General features: G+C 41.8%; 1 long non-coding RNA gene across 2 annotated transcripts; it reads right to left on the reverse strand.

Moving 5' to 3' along the window:
• Positions 1–3,485: 3,485 nt before the first annotated feature.
• Positions 3,486–21,426, reverse strand: LOC118124304. 2 transcript variants are annotated; one of them, XR_004698711.2, is made up of 3 exons: positions 21,164–21,426; positions 16,892–17,029; positions 3,486–4,015 (listed from the first exon to the last, which is right to left on the reverse strand). It is a non-coding gene; the product is annotated as an uncharacterized LOC118124304 (long non-coding RNA). The 2 variants fall into 2 exon arrangements; XR_004698710.2 differs by lacking the exon at positions 3,486–4,015 and adding an exon at positions 9,763–10,326.
• Positions 21,427–26,383: the final 4,957 nt, after the last annotated feature.

Genomic DNA, 26,383 nt, shown 5'->3' on the forward strand with positions numbered 1-26,383 from the left:
AAGTCTGTGTTTTTCACACAAATGAATGACAGCAAATAGTTTCCTCCACAAAGTAGCAGAGTGAGCCAGGAAAGAGCTGAGCTGTGTACAGACACAGACAGGAACAAATGAAAGGAGGAAGGAAATCTAAAGTGATGCTATCCATTAAAGTGGCTTTTGGCAAATTCTTTTCATCAACTTCCTTCAAACCTTTTGTAAACACAAACTGTGTGAAATTTCCGTACCGGCAAATCATTTAATGTCATATTGTCTTTTTCTTTTCCTCATATTGTCAACCCTGCTTGGGAAGAAATGTTCCTTGTCTATTAGTTTAATTAATAATTGAATAGGGAAATCAATTTATATTTTATACTAAATAACGTTTGCCCCCTTATTGAATTCCAATAACGTGGAAGACATTTTAAAATTAGATAAATATATATATATATATATTTTAGGGTTAGGGTTAGGGTAAACAAGTTCTGTTTAGTTTGGCCCATGGCACGTCTGCTAACATGGAGGAGGGAAGGGAAGCCAGCCACCAGGGGGCAATCAAGATCACTGTTTCCTCACTTCTGGGGAGCTGTCATGTCGTCTATCTTTACACACACACTCTAAGGGTCACATCCGCTGCTAATTACATCCGAGCAGTTGAAGTTGTGGAGCAGAGAGCTTGGAGGTGGAGAGATAAGTCAGATGAGTAGATAAGATACGGTGACGGAACCGTGTTCCTCGACTCGCATGCAGATGTGTGAAGATGAAAACGAGTGCGTGCGCTTGAACGTGCGCCCGCGGTGTGCGATTCTGCTGACAGCTCAGGGTCTTCTGGTAAGTGGCTTCCCTGTTTGGCAGAGGGGGAGGGGGGGGTGTTAGGGAGGGAAATGGCTCTTTCACCCCTCTAACCTGCACAAGTCCCCTCCGTGCTGATGCTCGCCTGCTCAGTCGTGCCCCAATGAATATGGTTTAATTAGAGTGGCAAGCATATGTCTGCCTGTCGGATTAAAACCAGACGACTGTTTAATGCAACATTATTTCTTATTTCCCTAAATACTGGAAACTGAAGGGGCAATGAGTAAAGATTTTACCGTCCCATATAACAAAATGATCTAAATATATTTGTAAAAGGTTTATTAGGCAGTTCATTAGCGTCTATAATTCAGTCGGCAAATGTTGAGATCTCGTATTCCGCTCCCTCTCCTCCGAACACTCAGTAAAATCAAGTGCTTCAGGTAGTTTCAAGTTAAAAGTGAGAGGGGTTTTAAACACTGTTGGCCCAATGGAGCAATGTTTGAACACACAGGTTCTTGTTTGGTTTAGAAACATAGCATTTCATCATCAGATGGCAGAGGAAGGTAATAGCCTCTGTTAAGGCCTCAAGGATACACATGGTGGGAATCACAGGGAACCTTTAATGTGCTAACCTGCACGGAGAGACCATAAAACATGAGTACACAGAAATAATGTCAAATGATATCAAACCTAAATCTCACTCAGTTTAACCCCTTAAATATTGTATTGACATCAGCCTGTGGATAACCAATCCAGGCCTAGCAGGTCCTGATGGGCCCCGACACGCTCGGGCCTGGTTCAGACAAACATTCTATTTGGGTTCGGTCACGTTAGCTGGACCATCTACTTGATGTTTGACACTGCACATGCCTGTTTTCTGGTAAAATATTGGGCTCGGGTTGAGTTTGGACACAAAAAACAGAATTCTTGCAGGGTTCGGGTCGGGCATGGTTAGTTTTCTCTCGGGCTTGGACAGGTTTTGACTGGAAATTGCGGCCGAAGCTGAATTCCAACGGAGGAAAAAAATGTTTCATATAGTGATGGTTTTTATTTTGAAAGTCTGCTGCAGTGCATTGGTTGCACAGTCTGGTACAAACTGTTTGTCTCCAGCTGATTGATCCTCAGGTCTTAATATATTCGTGCAGCAGAAACCGCCACAGGTGCTGTTTAAAACCAGCGCTCCACATGACTGCAGTTACTCTAACACCATGTCTACACAGAGGGTGGAGTGAACGTGTGTGTGTGTGCGTGAGAGAGCGTGTTTGTGTGTGTGAGAGAGCGTGTTTGTGTGTGTGTGTGTGGACACAGGATGCATTCAGGTACAATTTCATGCAGTGGAATTAAACTGAAAATGGTCACAACTGTGAATTACATTATATATAAATGGAAAATAAGATTTACTTTTTTCTTGGGGTGTGAAATGTACAAATGTACACATCCTAGCGTGTATGGATATAGATATTTTATAGAGAGATTTTAAACTAGCTTCACAGATTTCCAGTTTTAAAAAGCTACTGTTTAAACGTCACGAAATAATTGATATTATGTTGTGTTATTTTACAAGTTGTTCATTGTGTGTCTGATTTGTGAGGATTAAGTTACGTTATTGTGTGAAGATTTAAGATGTGTCACGGTCACCAGCTCCACACACAGCCACACACTGCATGCTGCGTTTATATACTGGTAGAAAAATGGGACATCTTGGGTTTTTGGTTAATTCCAGTGCAGTTTCATAATGGACAAGATAGTTCATTACCTCTTGATTAGAACACACAGTAGCACTGTTGTACAGTCGCCTTTAAATTGACCAGGATTTAAGGTGGTGAACTTGCTCTTCTGCTGGGAAAGCAGCCAGCGGAACCATAACCCCAGCTGAGAAGGGACACTATGGGAAACACTATGGAGGGAACAGACTTCTGTACAACACCTGTTTGACTGGCTGTTTTACAAAAAGAGTTCCTGAACATGTTGTGTGAGGACCATGTGAGTCGTTTCATAGACTGTAAGAGTTTAGAGAAACCTTCCTTTTGAACGGGTTTTTTTTACGGGTTCTCGTGAAACAGACTCTTGCACTCAAATCAGACGTGTGTGTGTTGGACAGATGACTGAAAAACACGGCTGAATAATTTCTGTGTAAGGAAAAAATTAATGAATCTGGGGATTTTACCGTTAAATGTAAATTTGTGTCCATTGTTTGATGACCGGGATTTTTTTTCTCTAGGTTTTCAGAGGGTTTAGATGTTGTCTGGGTTCCTAGTGCTGGTGGTGATGGGAGTGTTGGAAATTATTCAAAGTAAATTTGAAATTATTATTTTTTTTTTTTAGGGGTGTGACTCTCTTGGGAGTTGGATTTGGATTCAAAGAGCTAAGACGTGATTATGAAATGATTAACAATGCATCTCAATGCAGTCACTTTTAAAATGATAATTTAAAAAAGAAAAGACTAAAGTCAGAATAGGATTATAATTGAATAATATTTGAATATAACTGAATATTGTTTGTAGAAGAAGCTTACACCAGCAAAGTTTTCATTGGAAACAAAACTGAAAAGTCATTAAAATAAATAATATTTATTAAATTAAAACGTTAGAAAGATGCAAGAACACAAGCATGACTCATCATCAGCCCTTCGTCATGTTCTTCATCCTGCTCCTTTGTTCTTTGTTTTTTGTTCTCCGTCCTCCTCTCCTCTTGTTCTCTGTCCTCTTGTTCTCTGTCATCCGTTCATCTTGTTCTCTTACCTCTGGTTCTCTGTCTTCTTTTTCTTTGTCCTCTGTTTTCTTCTCTGTCTTCCTGTCCTCCGGTCCTATGGTTCTCTTACCTCTTGTTCTCTACTTTGTTGTTCTTTTTCCTCTTGTCCTCCATTTTCTTGTTGTCTGTCTTCCTGTATTCTTGTTCTTTGTCCTCCGGTCCTCTTGTTCTCTTACCTCTCTTTCTCTGACTTCTTGTTCTTTGTCCTCTTGTCTTTCGTCCCCCTTTCCCCTGTCTTATTGTTCTCCGTCCTCTTGCACCAAGTACCCTCATTCTCTGCTGCTCATGTGATCCACTGCCTTTAGGTACCCATGGTAGAGAGAAAGACAGGTGGGCTGGTTTGTCTCAGACACCATTATCTGGTGTTGACAAGAGTTTTCCACTTTTTAAAATTGCCGTTACGTGTGAAAATTACATCCAGGCAGCTTTTATTTCACCTTCCACACAAACAGATGGAAATATGGCTTTTCTACTTCTTCTTCACTCGGCTACGGCACTGCAAAGGATACACAAATAGCACACAGTATCACACAATATCCAATTTGCGTACTTTATATTTGACTCCTTAATGAATAACTTCTACTGTAGCTGCAATGTTCATGATGAGCCCTATTGATGTCACGTGGTTCGACTGATCCCACAGTAAAGAGTCAAAGGAGATCCGCCACTTCTGTAATAAAAGCAGCTTCCATCCACTGGTCAAGTGTGTGAGTCTTACTGTACAAACTTACTCATGAAAAGACCAACAACAATTAATGCGTATGCAAATCTGCAACCGTGGGACCAGCGCCTTTGTTCCCTGACTCCGACTGTCACTGGTTTTTAATTAGCCGGCTCCCTTCAGCTAGTTTGAATACAAAGGCCTTATCAATGACACAACAGAAACATATGAGGGCTCCTACATGCTAACAAGGGCCTTTAATCAATGGCTGCCACACAGGCACCAGGCAATTTAATTAATTTTTTTTATTTTTAGCTCAGACTAATTCAGGTTTTTCAGACTGTATTGTTGTTGAACAATTTGATTGTGTGTTTTGATTTATTGTTTTCTTCTGCTGTTGGTCTGTGGTTAACTGTGTTTGAATCCTGCAGCGTTCAACAGTTTGCGAAGAAGAACAGAGGGGGGTGTTTATGCCGTACTTAAAAATGTATAAAGCACATTTCCGTAAGATGGAGAGACCACCGTAAGTGCAATGACAAACAAATACAAATAAACGTAGGGTCTTTGCAGCAGCTCTCACGTGTTCAGTGCAGCTTATACAGTACGAGCCAGAAACGACGAGCTCTGGAGAATGCGAGGAGGAGGAGGAGGAGAAGGAGGAGGCCGATCTCTCCATTTCTTCCCCATGAAACGCACAGGTGAGCGCGCACACATAAAAGCGACAGTGCACCTCTATCAAATATCCAGCGCCGCGCTCCCCGAGGCTGGAGAGACACCACCTCCCATTCCGCTCTCAGCCCGGAGCCCCATTAAGCTCTGGCTCCAATCAAAAATCGTCTCCCTGTATCAGACTTACTTCATCTCCAAGGGCACTCTCCACCTCGGAGACTCGCGGCGCTCCGACAGCTGATTGATCTGTGCTCAGGTGTCCTATGCCGTGCCTGTGTGTTTCCTATTTTTCCCTCGGTTTAGGTGTATTTTCACACGCATCGATTTTGAGATTGTCCTCTACTTGTTTGTGTGTGTTAATGAAAAGTGGCGGCTTTATTCTCCTTCGCCCGCATCAATCAATGGCTGCGTATCAGTTAAAATCCTCAATAATTATGTCGCCGTACACTTTATTAGACTATCTGTCCGTGTCGCGCATACGTGTGTGTTTGATGTGTGTGTTTGTGTGTGGTTTGGTGGCAGATTGATGTGTTTGTCTCCCTTCTGTTGTTTTCCACCCTTTGTTTCATGCTGTTGTTTGGACAGGCACAGGCTAGCTGGAGATGGGAATAAATGGCGCTGTTAGGAGACATCCGTTATACACTGACACAAAGCCATTATACAAGAACAACTGTGTGTGTGTGTGTGTTTGTGTGCAGGCACATACAGTATTTGTGTGTGATCTCTTGTGGGAAACAAATGTGGGTGGTATGTTTGTTTCTGTGATGAGCATTAAGCATGTCACACAAGTGCCGATCGTTTCCATTATTGATTAGCCTGTGGATCGATCACTGCAGTTAACTTATGCAAACAAGTTCACAGTAAAATGTGAGGAAATAGTCACAATTTGTGATTGATATTGGCGATAACCCTGAAATGTTTGTTTTGTGCAACCAACAGTCCCAAACCCCCAAAAATATTAATAAATATACAAATAAAACAAAAGCAGCAATGCTCGGAAGTGATGTCCAATTTTCTGTCAACTGACAAATCAATTCAGGTTTAAGTACACAGTTAAAGGACCAGTGTGCAGGATTTATTTTGGAAGAAATAGAATGAAACTCAGAATCATTGTGTTCGATTACTATGAGCCTTTTAGGTTGAGATCAGGAGCAGCTCCTCTTCCACGGACTCATCGCTACATTGCCACAGTGGAACAGGACAAACCAAACACAGATTCTAGAGGAGGCCTTAAGTGTTTACATCTTTCATGATGGCCAAAGGTTCTCATACACACTTGGAACAGGAGGGTATTCAGTTGGTTGCAATCTTCACCCTCACCACCAGATGCCACTAAATCCTACACGCAACATTTAGATGCATAGCAATTATTCATCTGTTGAACCTGTTAAGGTTAAATTATGGAAAAGCAAGATGAAAAGTTCCTAGAATAATCGTTCTAATCATTTTCTATAACATCACCTTGCTGTGCATGTTTTTACTATGAAATAATGTAAAAAGTGTGAGAATGAATAGCAAGGTATGGTATCAGGTGCTGGTCAGTATAAAGTATAAAAAACTTGCACAGGTTTTATTTTAACTAAAGTGTTTGCTTAGTATTTGGTTGAGGACAGTATAGGAATAGCTATATATGGCTTTTTGAGAATATCCCTGTGTCCTTCCATTCTGAATTAAAACATGACAGGAAAAAAAAGTTTGTCATCTTTGCTTAAACACTGTCTGTTTGGAAAGAGGAAATCACCTTCTTTCTTTCTTCCTTTCTGTTTGTCTGTCTGTGTCCGTCTTCCTTTTTAACATTCATTTGTTCATTCATCAGTTTTATATTTGGCATAATAAATATTTCTCTCTGCTGTGTTCAGTCATAAGTTAATAAAACCATCATGAAAATACTTCAGAACATTTAAATCATGGTAAGTAATGCAGGCACGAATCACACATGGGATTAAACAAGCTTAAAAACATGGTGTTTTTTTAGCGAGGTTGGTGTGAAAGGTTTGTTGTTTTTGGTTGTTTTTGTGCCCCACAGTTGAAAGAAAAAAAGTCTTGCATGCTTCAGTACCACAACAACCAAAAAAACACTACGTGCCTGGTGCACTGATTAAAAATTTGTAGTGGAACAACCTCTCATTCTGCTCCCAGACGCCCAGAGTTGACTGGGAGCTGCAGGAAGGTTTCTGTTTCCCTGCTGTTGCCGTCTGTGCTTCCTCTCTTGACACTGTCCATCACACATCATTGTCTGCACTTTACTCACAGATAATATAACGGCAACAAACCCCTCTGACTGATGCGCAGTCAATCGGGTTACACCAATTACAGTTGACGATATTGATACAACCATCCACCAGTGTATCAATATTGCCATTTTGCCACCTGGGTTTGACATTCAAGCCGCGTCTGCGTGACCTTGCCTCGTTCTTCGGCCACTCTGGGACACATTTATATCCTCCGAATGGAAGGTCACCGCCAGGATTTCTCAATAACCTTTCAGTCTGCAAATGGAATGTGAAGGGTCTACAAATTATAATGATATCTATGGAATGAAATGGCAGCGAGGGAACGAGGAAGTAAGGATGACATTAACTCTTCGGCGTGGTGACCAGCACTGTTACGGGGATTAGCTCGACATATTCTCGGTTGTCTTTGAATATTTTTTTTTTTCTCCTCTCAAGCTCTTTGTATCGTAGCTCGTTTTCCTCAGGTTCCGGCATTATGTTTCCAACTTAACAACTCAGGAAATTAATGTTCTCAGCCCTGTTAGGATTCAAAGGGTGGTCATAGGGGGTGGATGTGCATGCCTGTGTGAACGCGTGCGTCCGCTCCAGTGTTGTGAGCCGTTAGGTGTTTGTTTGGCAGGGCATGTGGCTGCTGCTGCTGCGGGTGCTTTATGGGGCTTTATAAAAATAAATGGTCTCTGTCTGACTTCAATTACAATGGTGAATATGCACAGGCACCTCGTTCATTAGTTTGCGTTTGCTCTGCGAGCGGGGGAAGTGGATTTGGCGTGTTTAGTATCCGACTGTTGTCCTAAGTAGCAGGGATTATTCTAATGCTCCGTCAGTAGCAAGGCCTAATTCCCTTTTTCCGTTCCTGATACCCATTACAAAGGATACACTAATAGACTGCTGTATTTCCAGTTCTGTATGATTCTGAGCCTATCTTGCAATTAAACTGCCATCCATGATTCTGGGTGTGTGTGACAAGCTTCTGCACTCTGTGTGTGTGTGTGTGTGTATGCATGTGTGAGCACTCACCCATTTGTATTGAGTGAATTCTCTGTGTCATCACGTAAAATTTTATGATTAATGGTGTCATCTATAATACTGTATATATGATATATAGGACCCCGCCCCTCAGCCAATGTCACCTGGGATTGGGTTCAGCCAACCCCCCCCACCCACGACCCTCAAAGGATGAGCAGTGTACATAACAGATGGATGGAGGATTCATAGCTTATTTTGTTTCCCATTACACTAAGCAAATGATGATTTTTGGGGAAAAGTTTAAAAATAATGTGTTTTACCAGACTGTGACTGCCATTTGTCAAATACTGTCAGAAACAGAAACAAATTCATTTCGAAAACCAGACCTATGATCCCTGAATACTTTAGTCATTACAGTAAAAATGGCATTAAGTTTGGTTTATAGCAGTCTGGGGATGTATTTATACTTGGTTGCTCTACAAAGTAAAAGTACATATCGTATTTCATTACAGTGCTTCTATGCCCAGCGCTACACCATTCATACACTGTCAATTTGGGGTTCAGTGTCTTGCCACTGAACAGGGATCGAACACCCAACCCTTTGTTAGAGGACGACCCGCTCCACCCCTGAGCCACAGAGCAGGGGCTGATAATTGTTCCAAACAGAAAAGTTATGTCTGACAAAAGCTGAAAATATCCGATATCAAGCTATTATTATCTAACATTATAGTTCTAATATAATAGAAAATGTAAAATATAATTGTTGCTATTGTTATCACAAAAAGGCAGAATCCATACATTTTAAATTTAAAAACAGTGCAGCGTGATGACATCTCTCTTTCTAACTAACCATATTTGACCGAACATACTAAGATATTTTGGCAAAGTTATTGGCGAAATAAATGTTAAAATAAGAACTTTTAACGGTAGTACCTTTAACTTTGTTTGCAATTGCATACGTCAAAAACATATATGCAGCAGAAAGCTACAGTGTTCCATGTAACATTGATATAACATGACATTAAAAAGATTCCCTTTGGATTTACAGGAAGCGAAATTTCATAATTCCATCTTGTGTTATTTAGCGGTGGCAGCCTTTTATTAAATATTTTTTTGCCGTGTGATGTAAGGCGAAGTTTAAAAAGGGAGGAAATTAAGTTTATTCATACATTGAACCCTGTGATGGCTGAGAGAAAATACTGAAAACTTTATTTAAATCCCGTGGGAACTTTGTCTAACCCCAGAAAAAAACATGTTCGGTAAATGCTGTGATTGCTCGGATCGCTGAGCCTGAAACGCTTCATGATTCTGCTGTGAGCTTAGGGTGTTCAGGTTTATGGGGTTTTGGGGTGAGCTTTCAGAACCAGAGGCACTGTGCTTTCTCGGATACTGAGGGAGAGGAAGGAAATATGAGAGAGAAAAACTAGGCCGTAGCTGATGTGAGATGGAAATCTGGTAAATGGGTTCACCTGTCTTCCAAAAGTAATGGACACTTAAAACATTCATAAAATCACGAAGCTTTTGAGGAAGATGAGAAATGACAGATGGGGGAAGCAGACGGTGTGGAGAAGTGGAGGCACAGCTTTGTTTGCTTTAAATCTAGGAAAGAGTTGTTATTTTGGTCTTCATATGTGCGAAAAGGTTCAGAAGGACATAATTATAATGACACATGAAAGTAAAAAACACAGTGGAAAGGTTATGGTAAGTAGCGGAGAGAAAACGCAAGTTTTACTGACGAGTGTGTACATGAGTTGTCAGGCCCACAGCACTGTACATATTAGAATTAATGAAGGAAGAAATGTTCCAGCGGACCTAAGTTCATACAATATGAATAATTATTACCCAAGGTCACAGAGAGAAAGGGATGTACGAGGGGAATCTTCGACGGCTGTATAGAAGTGTAGTGTACGGTACTGTAAACCACTGCTTTGGCCAACAGGTGACACTGAATACCCTGCTTATAAGATGATCTCTAACTATTCCAACATCTGGTTTAGAGATAGAAAGTCTTTGATATAAGAAACACTTGTACATAGTGCTGCTAAGACAGTTTCCCTGAGAAACTGACAATCGAAGGAGAGGTGAGGACTCGTCGCTGAATTATTTGCAAACGAATAAATGATGGAGCAACAAGGCTGGGGTCACCATGGATATGTTTGGAAGGGATGATTTGGTCAGGGCAGGCTGGAGTGCTGGAATAGCAGAGCTCGGCAAGTAATGGAGTCAGAATACTGGAGGTTGGACGTGGTGGGCAGCAAGTGGAGCAGGAAGCAGGATCTGAGTCAGAGGTAAACAAAAGGTTAACGGTGAGCAGGCGATCACAAGGGAACACACAAACACACACGTTGGCCGTAGCAGTCGTACCACGAACTGGCAAAGATTGAAGGGATGAGCTGGTGCTGGAATACAGGTGGATTGGCAGGGGGATGGAATGAGATAGCAAAGCCCAGCTGACACTCATGCACACAGAGACTGGAAGAAAGACCAGTCAGACAAACCACCTGAGACGCAAAAAAAGAGTAAACACCCTAAAAATGTCATGTTTGCGGTTGTGTTTTTTGAAATGTGATTTTTTTGGGGAAAAAAAGGCACCAGCCTCTATAACCACATTACATATCTAGGATGGTTCAGTAGAGTTTTGCCAAGGCCCAACAGTCCGCTTATATTTTAGACTTAATCTGTCATGTAAAACTTATGAAAATACATAACTGTTGATGTCATGCTGAATCCACATTTTCTCAGCTACTACATGTCGGTGGAAGTTGAATGTTTCTAGACCTATTTGTTGCCACTAGATGCAGATTTTTGTTTAGATCTGCGTAAAGTTGCGTAGACTCATAGATATAGTCATTTTTCATCCCTGCAGTATTTTGGGGAAATATATGTAAATGTTGAAAAATGTCAAAGGAAGTCATAAAACAATTCTCTGTAGCTGCGTAATCCTATGAGGGCCCAATGAGTGTTGAGTGGTTATACCCCTTAAAGTTACATTAAATCACGCAATGGTGCTCTTTGGGTCTGATTGACCAGATAAGGAGAGACTCAGAAACAGGAGCTAACTCGAAGCAGTTTCCAAGTGATCCACTCTGCTGTAGACAGTAATAGTTTGACTGACTAAAAAAAATGAAATCTTATCCGAGCGTTAGTGCACAGCCCCTCCTCCATCAGGCATTAGTTCTTTTTTTCCAGCAGCTCTGTAGCTCCACTTTCTCTCTGTCTCTCCAGCCTTAATTCTTACTGAGCTGCTGGTTATTGCTCGCTGCCACTCATCTCTGTCACAGCAGCACGACTAGAGAGCGACAGAAATTCTGACTGCAGGGGCTTTTTTTCTATTTGTGCCTTTCTCAATCTAACTCGAGTCAGACACACTGTGCAGTCTCAGGTGCACGGATACTGTTACTCTCAACACATATTAACTAGCATCTCAGATAAAGCAATTGGCCATTATGAGCAGGAAAATGATTTTATAAAAAGGGTCCTGTTGCTCCAGGGGAAAACTGAGAACTCATTGGCTAATGCAAAAGCGTCCCTGGCATCTGGACACTCAGGGTAAATGATACGCCTCTGCTAATAACGACAGCAGGACTCATGTATTTCTTTGTCCCCATTTAACAGAAATTGCATCGCTTCTCCTAGCACCCCTTGACTGCGAGCCTCTCATTCAAGTATCCCCTGTGTTGTTAATGACAAGATGTAACGGGCACAAAAACACCTGTCATGTTGCATCTCCCTGATGTATTTGTTAGCAGCACTGTGACCTTGAGGCAGCAGCAGCAGCAAGCCACGAGCTACCATACTTCAGCGTGGTATAATGCAGGGGCCAATAAGTGCAGGAGTGCAAACATACTGAATGCTTAATTTGTCCGGTGTTACTTTTAATTAAAAGAAACACTGGCTGTCATCGCAATGTCGGGAACCTAAACCAAAAGCTCTCGTTTTCAATGCTGCCAATGTCCTTCATGGTAGTTAGCGTCCTGATTGCAGCATTTAATCACCGGCCTTTTACTAATGCAACACCCGACATTATCCCTGACCCAACCCTCAACCCAAATCCTGCATCCTGAAATTACAGCAAATGTACTGTACCCGAAATGTACCAATGTACCTTTCGGCAGATTTGATATCCATGTATTGCTTGTGATGAATTATGTATCAGTGTTCTACAGAAAGGGGACAATAAAACAATGAAGATTATAGACTATAGGTTTACACTGTACCTTGAGATAAATGTAACGCCTTGACAGTGGCCCAGATTTAGACCTAAACGCTTCAAACTGGAACTGGCCCTCATTCCAAATCGGCCCATCTCCATATCCCCGAATACTAATCATGTCTGGCAGCCATACTGTGTGTGAGCCAAAGCCGGCTTCTATTTGGCCTTCCAGGGTCAGCGCACAGCCAAGTGCGCTGCCACTCGGCTGGAATCGTCAACACTGCCAACTTTAGAGAGTCGGATGGCACAGCAGCTTAAAGATCACACATGGCTGATGGTTAAAGTTTCAACTCCTTTTTTTCAGGTTTTGCATCTTTCCATCTAATAAAATGATCAAGCGATTCAAAGCCTTTTAATGTGGTAAGTGGAAATGTTCCCGATGGTGTCCCATTTGATATCATTAGCTTAGAGCTTGAGCTGAGCTTGGATCCTTGAAACATTTTTTTAGTTGATCAAAAATCTCAGCTCTGTCCTTGAAACGGTAAAAAAGAGAGCTTTGACATTTCTGTCTGCTCACACACTTCATACTCTGTAGCCAGTGTGGGGGTGCGTCTGTTTACACTGGTTAAATATTGACATTTGAAATCTGTCGGCAGTGTTGCGCTCAGCTCCCGCCCCTTCTTCATCAGCTCCCCTCCTCACTAATTTATGAACGAATATGATTTATTAATCCCCCCCCCCGAGCTCATCCCGGTCTCCAATTGTTTCAGAAGTTCCACATGACGTAATTTGCAGCCCCTTGTTTATCGGACTGGTTTTGCACAGCGAGGCACGGCGAAAGAATGACGAGCGCCGTCATGGTAGGACTCAATGAAATATGCACACATTACAAAGTGGAGACACCTGCCACCCTCGGCTACTCGTTTGCCGTTGCGTCTCCTCATAGCTCGCCTTTCTCCGCGATAAGTACATGTCTTTGCGCCTGACAGTCAGCGAGCATATGGAGCGTGTGTGTGGTCCTGCCAAGCAATGGAGAAATCACAGACAGGACAGCGGCACTGTAGCGCATTAGAGTAATCAGAGGGAAATTATCGCCCTTAAGTAGCTTTTGGACATCTGCAAGGGCTGCGTGCATAGTGCAGATACAACATTCACACAAAACCCACTCGCACATAGAGGAAGCACGCTCAGATACCTGACAGCGAACAGATGGACTCATCACAACCTGTTTCAGACATCTTTCTTTACTTTAAAAGAGTAATCATAGAAAACTAAAAGCGGGTGCTCCCTCGGGCTAGTCTTTCTAATAAGCACATGATTAAGGCCTTTTTTTTTTATTGTGAAAGAACAAAAAAAAAACAGGAAGTCAGATGTTTATGAGCTTGATTAGAGGTGCAGTCAGTCGCGATCTCCCAACTCGCCATCCCCTCGCATTCAAGGGAAAGAGATGAGCATTAAATTAGGTGTGTGTTTACTTTGTGTTGGATTCAGGCCTCCTGTTGCCTCGAACTAGCAACACGTGGCGCCGTCTTATTGTGGGATGTTGTTGCGTTATAGTTTTGCAGATAATTTCCCCAAAAATGTATTCAAATTCATTCAAATTTTGATAGTGGTTTACCATTTCAAGTGATGTACACAAAGTCGTTACTTGTTCCATTCCTGGCTGTTCTGATTCAGTGAATACGCTCCTGAAGCAGACATGTTCAGCATGCGATCCATCACTGAACAAACGTCTTTCACAAAACTCTCACATGTTTTGTTTTCGGCTGCAGCAGAAGATTATCTTTTTAGCCTCTAGCTCAGTGCCCGTTGAAAATGTGTCTGTTGGTAGGGGCTGATTGCCTGGGCCTGTGTTAATCCAGCACGCAGCATTCTTGAGAGCCATATCCAAACTACTTGACATAAATTAGCCATAACAGAAGCATACCTAAAGTATGGGGGAACAAAGGTCCCCTGTGTAAACGTGAAGGCTCTGGGTTTAGGAATCTGTGGGCATGGTTTATAAACCGTGCTCTGGGATTCATCGTCCAATCCTCAGATTTGTAAACTGTGCCCTTGGATCCGTGCACTCAAATGATTTGGCTCGTGAGTGAAACAGACAGTAAATACAACATGACAAAATACCGGGGGTGACACGTTCCAATGCACAAATCCAGTCAAGTCAGGTTTTATTTATAAAGCAAAAACAAATGCAGTTGACCAGCACAGTAAGGCGTAATGCGAATAACAAGACAGAGTAAACAAAATAATAATTTAATTAAAATTCAAAAGGGGTTTGAGTGGTTGTTCGAGAAAATGGAAATAAAAACTGAGATTATCGTAAGATGTCTCGCAGATACTTTAAAATTTCCCTCAATGATAACAGGTTTAGTTAGTTGATTGGGCGACTGACTGATTTAAACAATACTAACTGCGTTCCAACCATTTCTCAATGATGACCTTGATGGTTTTGAATTCTGCAGCCATGCACGCTCCCCTGGCTTCTCTCAAAACCCACCAGTATTGCACCGGTCCGCCAGGATTGTTTAGCAACTAATGAGAGTGACCTGGAGGTGGGAAGCGAGCTCTGCAACCCATGCATTGGAGTTAGACGCTACAAATCCAAGGACGGTCAAACCCGAGGCCGCCAGATGATACGGGGGGTTTTGGTCTGAATATCACCGTCTGTTTGTCTCATTTCAGCCCTACCCATTGCAATTTGCATTTACCAGTGAGTTTTACCGCGCTTCAGTGGTGGGTTGCAAACCATTGCATGTATTTGGCCGTGCATCACTCAAGACAACGCTCAGCCAATCACAAAATCCGCTCTGAGCCTCTCTTTCATAACTTCAAATATAAACATTCATGAACATTAAATCTAAACACTCCTTATAGGTGTACAAACATTTTTCACCATTGCAATACAATGATACAGCAAAAGAAATGCCTGACTTGTGAGAGCTGTAACATACAAAGCAAAGATGAAAACCCATCCGTCACGTCACAGTAAATGATACTGTTGGTGTATTGTTGGCAGTGCCGCTTTGTCATCTCTCCAGAGGTGTTGGCTGTGCCAGAGTTTTCTTTTTTTTGTCCGTTTCCACCTCATCCGTGGCCTCCTATTTTTGACACCATGGTCATACGTGTCTCGCACTACAAGTGTTTCTCAGAACAGTGCGGCTGTCAGCTCTGTTTTGTGCAGAGCTTTCGAAAGAAAAAGGAAAGAGGGGAAAATGGGGGTAGAGTTTGTGTATGTGTGTGTGTGTGTTTGTGTGTACCATGAAACAGTCATAAAGTGGGTTGTGTCTGTCGTAAGCCTGATGCCAGTGTGACGGGACCCTCCTCTGTCTGTCCCCTTCTCCCCTGCTTCTCATTTCACAGGTGGACAAGCACATTAGTTACAGCCCTAATCCATCACCATGGATCCCAGCTCATACGTACAGAACACACACCAACAGACCCACACGTGCATGCGCCCGCTCACGTCACCACACACACACACCAATAAATCAGATGTTTGACGGCGGATTTAAAAGGTTTGAACTGTCTTACATGTTACCTCAGCCCCGCTTCACAAACACACACACACACACACACACACATACATGCTGTTGCGCGCTGCCCTCCGACCACTCACAGATTATTCCATGTCACAGGTTCATGGTGGTGGGTCCTCTGTAAGTACAGGGCGTCAGCCCCGGGGTGAAATGTTCCATTCTGACATTCATGCGGATCGTCATCTCTTTAAAAGCGGCTCGGTGGCGCCGCCGCTGCTATCAAGGATGCTGCATTGTTGTGAGGAAATGTCACCAGGAGAGAGGGCACGGTGAAGGAAAGCGAAAGAGAAGGGAGTGACAGAACATGTATTGCGCTCGTGGGTGTTTTCGGCTGCTGTTGATTTCGTCGCCAGTTGTCACCTCGGCGCCTGAGCAAACGTGTGTGTGGCCCTGTACAAGCACAGAAATGCTTGTTCCCGCGTGATTTCCTTTCCCCTCTCCCATTTGTATTTATGCTGCATCTAGAAATACCTGGGGGCTAGTGTCCCAATTTTTTTTTTTTTTGCGTTGATGTGCGTTTAACCTCACAATAATGATATAAAGAGCCCCTTAACAAAGTATGAAAAAAAGCCATCCAACTCTTCGGGCTAACTCTACCTATGGGAGCAATTTACAACTTTCTCATCTCAGGGCTATTTGTCTGCATCCTCACCGCTGTGTGCGTGTGCGTGTGCGTGTGTACTTGTACTACTTACACTTTTGTGAGGACCATTTTATCCATAGACCTTACAGAGTGAGGACATCTTGGGAAAGTAAGAACATTTCAACCAGTCCTCACTTTTTCAATGGACTGTTGAGGGTTAAGACTTGGTTTTAGGGTTAGGGTTAGAATTAGGTTTGGGTTAGGCATTTGGTTTGAATGGTAAAAGTTAGGGTCCTCACTAAGATAGAGGTACTGTGTGTGTGTGTGTGTGTGTGTGTGTGTGTGTGTGTGTGTGTGTGTGTGTGTGTGTGTGTGTGTGAGACTTCACCCTACATTGTGTCATTAAAAGAAGCAGCACAGTGGAAACACTGCTGCCCATGACTCTGGCCCACTCACCACATGCTCCATGCCAACAGACACCCTTCACTGGTACTTAATTAATAAAAGAACGGGGCAAGTACTGAGGCAGCTCCAATTAAAAAGCTTTTATGGCTCCTTCATTTTACTCACCACAGGTTGTTTTTGCACTGCAGGGAAGAGTCGTGCTGGGTGTCTTTAATAAATCTGCCTGTTTGAATCCCCCTCGTCTTTGGCAAAAGACTCTGCCATATTTATTGCGGGTAACAGAAGGCAGCTGTCTCATTCAATCTGAAACAGAATAAAAAAGTTTGGTTGTGCAACAGACGAATGCAGCTGCCAGTCGAGCAGTCCCACGGTTTTCATCGCATCCCTTTCCGATGCCACTGTGCACAGTCTGAGGCGTAGCAGCGGCCGCAGCAGCACCGATGTTTGAACAGCTCACTTGCAAAGAGACTGGAGCCCCGCACTGTTTAAAATTCATGTTGAGGCCACGGTTTCCAGCGCGTCTGGTTTGGTTTGAGGGAACAGCCTCCCCCGCGTATATAACATTTCACTGGATGTCACAAAAGTAATTCGGTCATTCATTATGGCCATTTAGTGTCGAGCATTAGCATGACAGCTGACAATGAGTTATTTTGAACCCTGCCGGAGAGTTTCCGAGTGTCCCGGCTCTCTCTTTGTGGAGGGTTTCAGCTCCTCTGAGTGGTCATAGCTGCTCCGCCGTTCAAATCACTGAGACCAGCTCAAGCTTTCTTTCTTTCTTTCTTTCTTTCTTTCTTTATTTCCAAAGCCAATTGTCAAATGAAACGTCCTTTAAACTTCTTTTTCTTAACCAAGACAAAAACAAATTATATTTGGATTAAATAATCTTCTCTCTGTAGTGTTTAGTCATAAATGCCATAAGAAATTAAACCATAATGAAAACACAGCAGAACATTTAAATCATAATAAGTAATCCATGCCCAAATCACACATATCAGTAAACAAGCTTAAAGACATGGTGAGGTTGGTGTGAAAGGTTTAATGAGATTTTATAGACTTACATAGGAGCTCCACCTTTTCTAATGTAAATCCATGGGCTCTGCTCCACTCTAATTCCTCCACACAATCTTTGCACTCTTTTTCATAAGAATAAAAACCTTGTTCTGGAGCTGCCGCGGTTTGATTTCAGCATTCAATCATCCTGCTGCTTTACTGGTCATTCGGATGTGAAAGAATTAACAGAAGACACATCTGTGATTAATTGAATTATAACACAACTGCACTCAAGGGAGGCCGACTGCACTTGAATATATGAATATATCAGTTAAGTACATGGGTATGTGGTTGAAGTCAGTACCACTTTTTACAAGTCTATTTTAAAATACTACTCGCATTTCCAGATGTAGATATTGGCCACTGTTAATATGCATCGCAACCATAGACTGTATACAAAGATGGACGATACGTCTCCACTTTCTCCTGTTCTCCAGAAATGAAGTAGAGATATCTTGGATATTAACGCTGCCATTTTTGTGTCCCGGTCCCGGCTGTCAATCATGACATTTGACCCTGTTTATATAGCATCAAATAACTAATTAAAATACAAAATTGACCTCTACTGCAGCTAACCACCAGGTGGCGATCAGGATGTTTTGGCCGCACTGTTGGGCTAGCAGTTATGTCGTCCATCTACATGATATGATAACAACAGACAAAAATTCAGACATTAAAAACTTTAATATCTATTAACTATTTTTTTTAAAACTAATTTGCACATACATTTTGAACCACTACATTTCTCTTCCATTATCGTTCAGCCCTGCACTCATTGCAAACCAGCCACTTTCACCCAACAGCGATACAATAAAAGGCAATTTATAATTCCTCAGACCACTACGGATAAAAAAAACATTTTTAATTAACCAAGCTGTGTGCATGCTGGTGCGTTTCAGATCATATGGACTCAGGTTAATGTGTCTTGATCTGTCTGCTGGTTTCTGGATCTCAGAAACTGAGCGTGGTGTCTCCACCCGGCCGGGCCTGCGGCGCTGCACTTTAGGGCGGCAGAGGAAGAATAAGAATTAGGTAGCAGGGGTCAGATCTCACACTTCGATCTGGTAAAATGTCAGCCTGTGTATTTCTCACAATATCAATACACCTGGGTCCAGTTGTGACAGTTTGCGAAAGAAATTCAGTGGAGTGGATATTTGGGAAAACACGCAAAAACATTTTTAGTATGATGTCTGAGCTACATTAATGAATAAACAACTGATTAACACAGTGGTTATTCAATTGATCAGTGATTATCAATATTTATAGTTATATTTATTTATATTGGTGTCATTATTTAACTTATTTTACAATGTAAGTCATCCTTCTCAGTACTTAGACAACAGTCTAATAGCGCTGACAAACAGAAGCCACTTGATCTTGGCAATCTATTTTGTTTTGATCGTCAGGTAGTGGGCGGGAAATTTAGATTAATTAGCAACAAATGGCAAAGTGAATTGAATGAAACACAGCAATCACATTCGTGGCTGGTATTTAAAGGGGGGAACGGGGCAAAGTGATGGACTAGGTCTGGGATTCTTTCGGGGACAAATGTGTTTGTTTGTTTCGCCAAATCCTTTAATGATTGTTAATCAGTGTGTTGAGTGTTTCTCATGGCAGGTGACCTGTGGGGTGTTATTCTTCTAGTGAGGACTAATGCTGCTGTGTTGGCCGATGAACAGCTGGTGGATGTTTGGTCATTGTCTGCGTCTGCTCATAACAAGGCCCAACACATAAAACTGTCCTGAGAGGTAGAAGCTTCCATCTCTTTAACCCTATAGTTATACTTATACTTATATGAAGTATTTTTGTTGTCTTAATTCTTCTTTCATAGTCTCTCTCACAATCTCACACACGTTTTGACAAGTACAGCACATGTAGTTCTCCTGCTATCACAGTCACCGTCGCTCCTCTATTGTCTGACTCTGAGGGAGTTGTGTATCCTTTTTATCTTTGGATGCATTAATAGAACGTGTTACAGTATTGCACAAGGGGCATCTCCATCAATCGAAATGAAAGCTGCCCACAAAGCGAATAACCCCGGTGGTACTTAAACCTCAGGCTTTGGTGTTTGGGGCCCGTAGAGCAGAGAGAATTGGTGTCCTCCTTCGCCTCCCTAATGACTGAATGAATTAGTCATACAGTTCTTCGCCTTATCTTTCTTGTAACAGTATTCTCTACCTCTAATGACACACAGCGACGCTCAGAAGATTGTTTCTTTCTAATTTATCATTTTACAGCACCTTTTTGGTAATTACCAGGCCTTTCGAGAAAGGGGGCCTCCTGTGAGGAGCGATTTGAATTGTGTCCGCTAAGTTAAACGATGATGCACAGGGCTGGCTTTTCCCTGACGTACTCTGGCTTGAGCCACATTTAGATAGCATCACAATGTGAGCCAGACCGAGTCCAGATCGAGCCTTCTGTCTTTTCCTACACTTTGCATGATGTCAACTGCAATAAACCTGTATTGACAATAATATTAATAATAACACACATAGTACATATCATAATGTCATGTGAATAATTGTCTCTTAAACCTCTCCCATTTCATTCAGCTGTGATTCATCTGATTCACACTCCAACACTGTATGTAATAGTGTTTTTTAGTGAAGTTTAGTTAATTATATTTTATATATTTTATGTGTTTATATCATTTTTCTTTTGAATGTTATTTTAACATGTTCTTAAAATATTTTCTTTTATATGATTACATTTGAACATTTTTATTAACATGATTTAATTTTTAACTATATTGAATGTAAAATACTTTACAAACTGCATTTCTTGTGTGACACATTCTATCCAAATAAAGTTAATTAGTATTATTATAAAAACACAACAAACAAAGCTAAATAATATTATTTTGAATAATATTTTCTAGAGATACAGTGATCCCATCATTGCTGTTACTAATTTGGTCTTGACAACCCTGCTTTGCAACAATAACATGCAGTTCCCTTTTTGCAGATGAGAAATCCAAATTCAAAATGAATGTTAATAAGATTAATTTACATCAAAGGTGCTGATAGTTGTTTGTGTTTATTTTTAAAGGTTGTAGCCAGCGTTGTGCTCTGTCAGATGCCTTCACGTTAATTGTGTTTGTTATACAATATTAGTCTTTCGGTCTAATTAGTAATAAAAATCTATTGCTAATAGTCTAATTAGTCTACCCCTGTGTCATCATAGTATTTACAGCTGTATTGGTATTCCTCCTCCGTGAATGACAACAGGTGAGTTATTTTGTCCTCTCTAAGTTTTACACGAATCGATCTCCTTCTCTCCTACAGTGTGAAAACAAACAGCTCTCATTGCACCTACATATCCGCGTGTTTGTGCTGCTGTGTGTTCATGTTTGTAAGCGAGCGGGGCCTCCGTCGAAGGAGTAACTACCTGCTTTAGGTCCATAATGGTTTGTTCAATACGGAAAAATCCTTGAAATCCCTCCTCCTCGTGTCTGTTGGGCCTTTAGCTGTGGGTAGCGGCTCGCTCTCTAAATCACACATGGACGTTCCAACCCGTGGCTATACGAGGATCGATGCCCAGCTCAGGTCTGGTAATCAACAGCGTCTCTCTTCCTGTCTCCGTCTGAAGGCTCGCAGTGAGGACGGCCTGCCTGCCATTCGGCGGGCACTCTCGGCTCACTGTTCAGACATTTCAGATGTAATGTCACTCTTGCTGGACCTCATCCAGCCTGATAAGCAGAACAGCAGCTGAGGCGAGCAGACATCTGCTTGCCATCCTCCCGTTTCACTGTGAACCGGATTAGGTCCACTGCCTGGAAACAAAATAGTTTTATTCCGTCCAACAAACTCCAAACGAGGAATAGGCTGCGAAAGATGCTTGTCATTATCCGTCTTAAAAGCTTGCACAGACTTTGTGAAGGATTTTGTTTTTCTTTACTGGCTAGTGTTCGCTTCAGCATCTCGACACAACAGCTTTGGCTGCATCACACGCCTCAGAGAGATGCTAGAAGCTTCCAGTCATCTAAAACATTGCATACAGACTCTCCAAGGACTTAATTTTTGTCAGCCAGTCTTAGTTTTTATTCTACATTGGACTTTTTTCTTAAGTTTCTTAAAAGAAACTAAAAAGAAAATTGAGAGAAATTCCCCAAATGCTGATGTGAGATGGTTTTTGTTAAGCTTCGTCATTGATGCTCGGGAGCAGTCGTTCCTTCGCTGGAAGAAACTCATATTCAAACCATCTCCTCCGCCAACGCCGAGAGCGCACAGGGCTTTTTAAGCTGATGGTATGAAAAAGGATCATGAAGGTATTTGAATGAAATGTAATGGCACTTATTACACAGCTGACACTGTGGGTGTGAAGATGAACTGATACGCGTGGAAGAATTATTAGAGGCATAGATTCAGCTACATCATTACAGAACCACAGATCTGACCCAGATTCTGCACATTTATCCTGCAAATCTTAGTTTTCAAGTAACTGTCTCTTAAAGCCTCTGTAAACTCAGTTTATATTGGTTTCAGTGGTGGAAACAGAAACTGTAATTACCAATAAAACTGATAACTGGTCAACAAGCAGGTCAACCATAGCAGAACTGTCAGACAAACAATCTATCTGCACCCAGGTATCATCCTGAGAAGAAGTACAGATTAGAAGGGTGCATACCGGCATACTGGCGGTGGACTAGTGGTTAGAGAAGGACATCAGACTGGCAAACATGATGCCTGGACCGTAGGATGGACCAGACAACGGATCTGTTCAAGTCGAAGAGGAGCGACAGATGGGCACCTATCCCACTGTCTAAGTGCCCCTGAGCAAGGCGCCTTACTCCCCTCTAACATCTGCTCCCCGGGCGCTTTCCTACAGCTGCCCACTGCTCCGTGTGGTCACTGCCCTTGTGTGTGTTGTGTGCTGTGTTCACCTACAGATGGGTTAAAAGCAGAGGGACAATAAAGGAATCTGAATACCTCCGCCAAGGCTAATGCCCTGTCTCGCCATGTCATAGCAGTGTTTCCCATTAATTATCTAGACTGTGGCTGCCATATTTTAATTTTAATTTTTATAATGAACCAAAACTTTTATTTACACTTCTCATAACAACATGAGACATTTCTAACTTGGTGTTTTGTTCCATCGCTGCATTGCATAGCTGTAAGCAGCGCTGTTTGTCACATGCTCGCCTGTGCGCTCCTGCTATTGACCATAAAGTTGTTCATGTCCATGCAGACGGTCATACCTCCGTAGTTCTGTCTCTCACACGAGAACTTCTCTTCCACTCTTGAGTCTGTGTACCTGTCCCTTGGAATCTGTTGCTCATGAGGGTGAAATCCGTACATGTGCACGTTTACCCCGCTACTGCGATTGATTGAATTCATTCTATGGGAAACACTGTAGAGGAAAAGAGACAAAGTCCTGATTCTGCCCAAAATGAGATGGGTTCTTTCTTAACCCAGACAGCATCCTTCCACCCAGTTGTGTGGTTAGCAATTCAAAAGTTTTCTTGTAATTCCACCAACTAACAGACAAACAAAACAAATACATAACTTTCTTTGCAGAGATTATAAAAAGAAAATACTTGTGTTGGTGGACTACTTTTGTGCATTGGTGTTTGAGCTATTTTACCCAATCACATACCTTATCAGGTCAGTGGCACTTTAATGAAAACACAATGGGTTATCCAGTGCATCACTGCCCATTACTGTTTGTGTGTCAGACGACTTTAAATTCTGAGGTGTCACATTTATTTTACTAAAAGAAAGAATATTTACTGCTTAGTTTCCAAATCCAGTAATTTCAAATGAAGTTCTGTTGCAAATGTGTCCTTATTACCGTGGAGAGTGTATCTTGATCAGCACTTAATCATTTAGGAGAGATAAATTAAATAGCGTGGAAACGTAGTAGTGGAAAGACCCGGGAACCAAACTCGGGTCGATCAAAACAAGATCATGAAGCCGCAGATGCAGAACGGACAGTGTGTTACGTTTTCGGAGCATTTAAACACAGGCATTAAAAAATCTTTATCGCGGCGCAAATTTGTGTCACAGCTGTGGTGAAAACAAAATGGTAGTGGAGGAGTGAACGGAGGCAGCTGGTTGACAGAGAGCCAAGCAGACACACAAGTATTCACTGGGTTGTTATTTCTAGGTTATATTTTACTTTTTTTTTCTCTTTCTGTTCGTTCCACTGCTGCATAGTGGCTGCTGCCTGCCTGCCGGTCATTTTCCCTCTCTCAATTTTGTTGTTGGGGACTCTTGGCTGACTAAGTGCTCCAAATGGATTCCTCCTCTTGCTGCCAGGGTCCCTCTTTCTTTTTATTTGTGCTCCCCCCCCCCCACACACACACACCCCTCCTTTCAGGCACTGCTCATCCTCCTGGCATTTTATATACTGAAGTGAAATCAGGCCAGTAAACAAAGGATGAGCTCTTAAACGCCGAAGCGTGGCGACTGAGAGATCACGGATTTGACCTGTGAGCTCGAGGACGGAGCAAAGCTTTTAAGGATCTGGCAGAATGTTGATATACGTCTGTGAGAATTAGGTAAAGAGATAAACTACCAGTGATCCATTTGTATTTGTTCTGTGGTCAGACGCAGCTATAACTGAAGGCCGTTCTGTGGTCACCAGACATCTGTGCGTATCTATGGATGCTGGAATCCCTTTACCCTCTTGTTTGGAGGAGAAATGCAGAAAAGGAGGAGGGAGGCGATCTGGAAGTTAAACTGCATGCTGGTATTTTTTTTATTTTTTATTTTTTTTACTCCGTGCCTGTGTTCCTCTGTGATGGGCTGGCAGCTGCTGCCAAGGCAGGCTTCCAGTTCAGCAAACATCTGGGCTTTCCAGACCTCCCTTGCCTGCTAAATGTGTGCAAAAAGCGAGGGACCCGCTGCATAATAACACAGCTAAAGGTGAAGGATGGAAAATGTGGCAGAGAAGAAAGTGGAAATGGAGAGAAAAGGGAGCAGCTTTGGGTCGCACATTATAAGATGATCGACGGAGGAATTAAGCAAAATATGCAAAAACCACACACTGATTTAGTTTATTGCCTTTCTGCAAAGTAAACCGGTTTCTAATGTACAGAGGGAGGATAATTACCTCGACATTTGTTATTTGAGAAAACTGCAAGGATAAAGCCTCATAAACGAAACAATTTTAATCTCAGCATGATGGGTGCAGTGGGACTGGGTTGCCTGCTCTGACTAGATAATTACATTGATTGGCCTTTTTTTTTCAGGATTTAGAAGTCGACGACAAAGGGTCACAGAAGATATAAACATCAGAATGTGCCAGTTTGCAGTTTTGACCTCCGGGAAAGGATCATCAGTAGTTCTGAGTTACCGTATCCGGCCATCAGCACAAAAATAAAGTACAAAATAAATCGTATAACACACAGGAGTGTAATATGTTACTTTTAGTAGCTTTCCGTCTGCCGCTCAGACGATTTAGTGTCAATTCTTTGCCTTTGTTTGAAGCTTAAATATCCCGTTGGCAGAAATACGACGTATTCAAACTCTATAATCCATCAGTGTAGACGGTGCCTGTTTGTTAACATTTGTTATTTTTTTGTGATACTCCAATGAACCGTCGGAGAAAAGAATTTGTGTTCTTGTGCCTTTTGTTTTCCAAGAGCGATTAAATGGACAAAAAAATAGAAGTCCTATTATTTCTTTTTATTTGATCCCAAAATTACACTTCGGAGTAGGAGGGGGATTATGTCTTGTGGGCATAAAAAGTGTATTCCAATAATTTACTCAAGCAAAGTAAATAATTCGAAGTTTTCTTCTTTTGGCATCAGTCTTCACGTTTATTTAAGTGCTTGTTTATGTAAAACAACACTGATTTCTTTGTGTTTTTGGGGCTTTTTTACGGGTAAACTTTTACAGCTGACTATTTTTATTGCAATTCTGCATTAGGTTATTACTGGCTTCGCTGTGGATGCCAACATTAGCTGTAACAGTGTGAGGTCTGTTGGCATCTCTGCATAACTGAATATCAGATAGATGATGATTCATCTGTTCCTGCTCAGTTTGTGTCTGTTGCATTTTTGGTTAATTAACGTAAGTACATTTCCTGTTTAGAGCCCAACCAATCCTCAGCAAATAACAAGTGTTTCAAAGTACCTGCGATTTTAGTGCATGGTTGTTATTTTTCTGCTTCGTACCTCAGCGCGTTTATTGAAAGCCCAATGACTTTATTTAAAAAAAAATAATATAGCCCACTATATACCATGCTGTCATCACCCAATGTAAAATGAGCTCAAAACCACACAGTGCAAAATATCAACAATAGTAAAAACTTTAAGAACAATAGGTTTTGAATCTGCAGTCATGTAGGTGATGTTTTTCTTTCTTTCTTTGTAACTTTGCACCTCAAGGCGTCGTCATCAGGTCCTCTGCACTTTCACATTTGCTTTACAACTGTTTTGTTTTTTTTCTTTTCACATTCCTTGTATTAATGGGCGACGTTGGACACTAGTAATTCGTCAAAACAAGGAAAGTCTCCAAATTTTGTGTTGATGTTCCTCTGCAGTGACTAGTTCCTATAAAACACAGACAAAGTACATGTTAATAAGCTGAAATTCACCTTTGTCACAGCTGATGTTTTGAATTTTCATTGTAGGAAATGCATAGGTGTTACTATTGACAATAA

Source organism: Hippoglossus stenolepis, chromosome 17, assembly GCF_022539355.2.
Source record: "Hippoglossus stenolepis isolate QCI-W04-F060 chromosome 17, HSTE1.2, whole genome shotgun sequence".
Classification (NCBI taxonomy): domain Eukaryota; kingdom Metazoa; phylum Chordata; class Actinopteri; order Pleuronectiformes; family Pleuronectidae; genus Hippoglossus; species Hippoglossus stenolepis.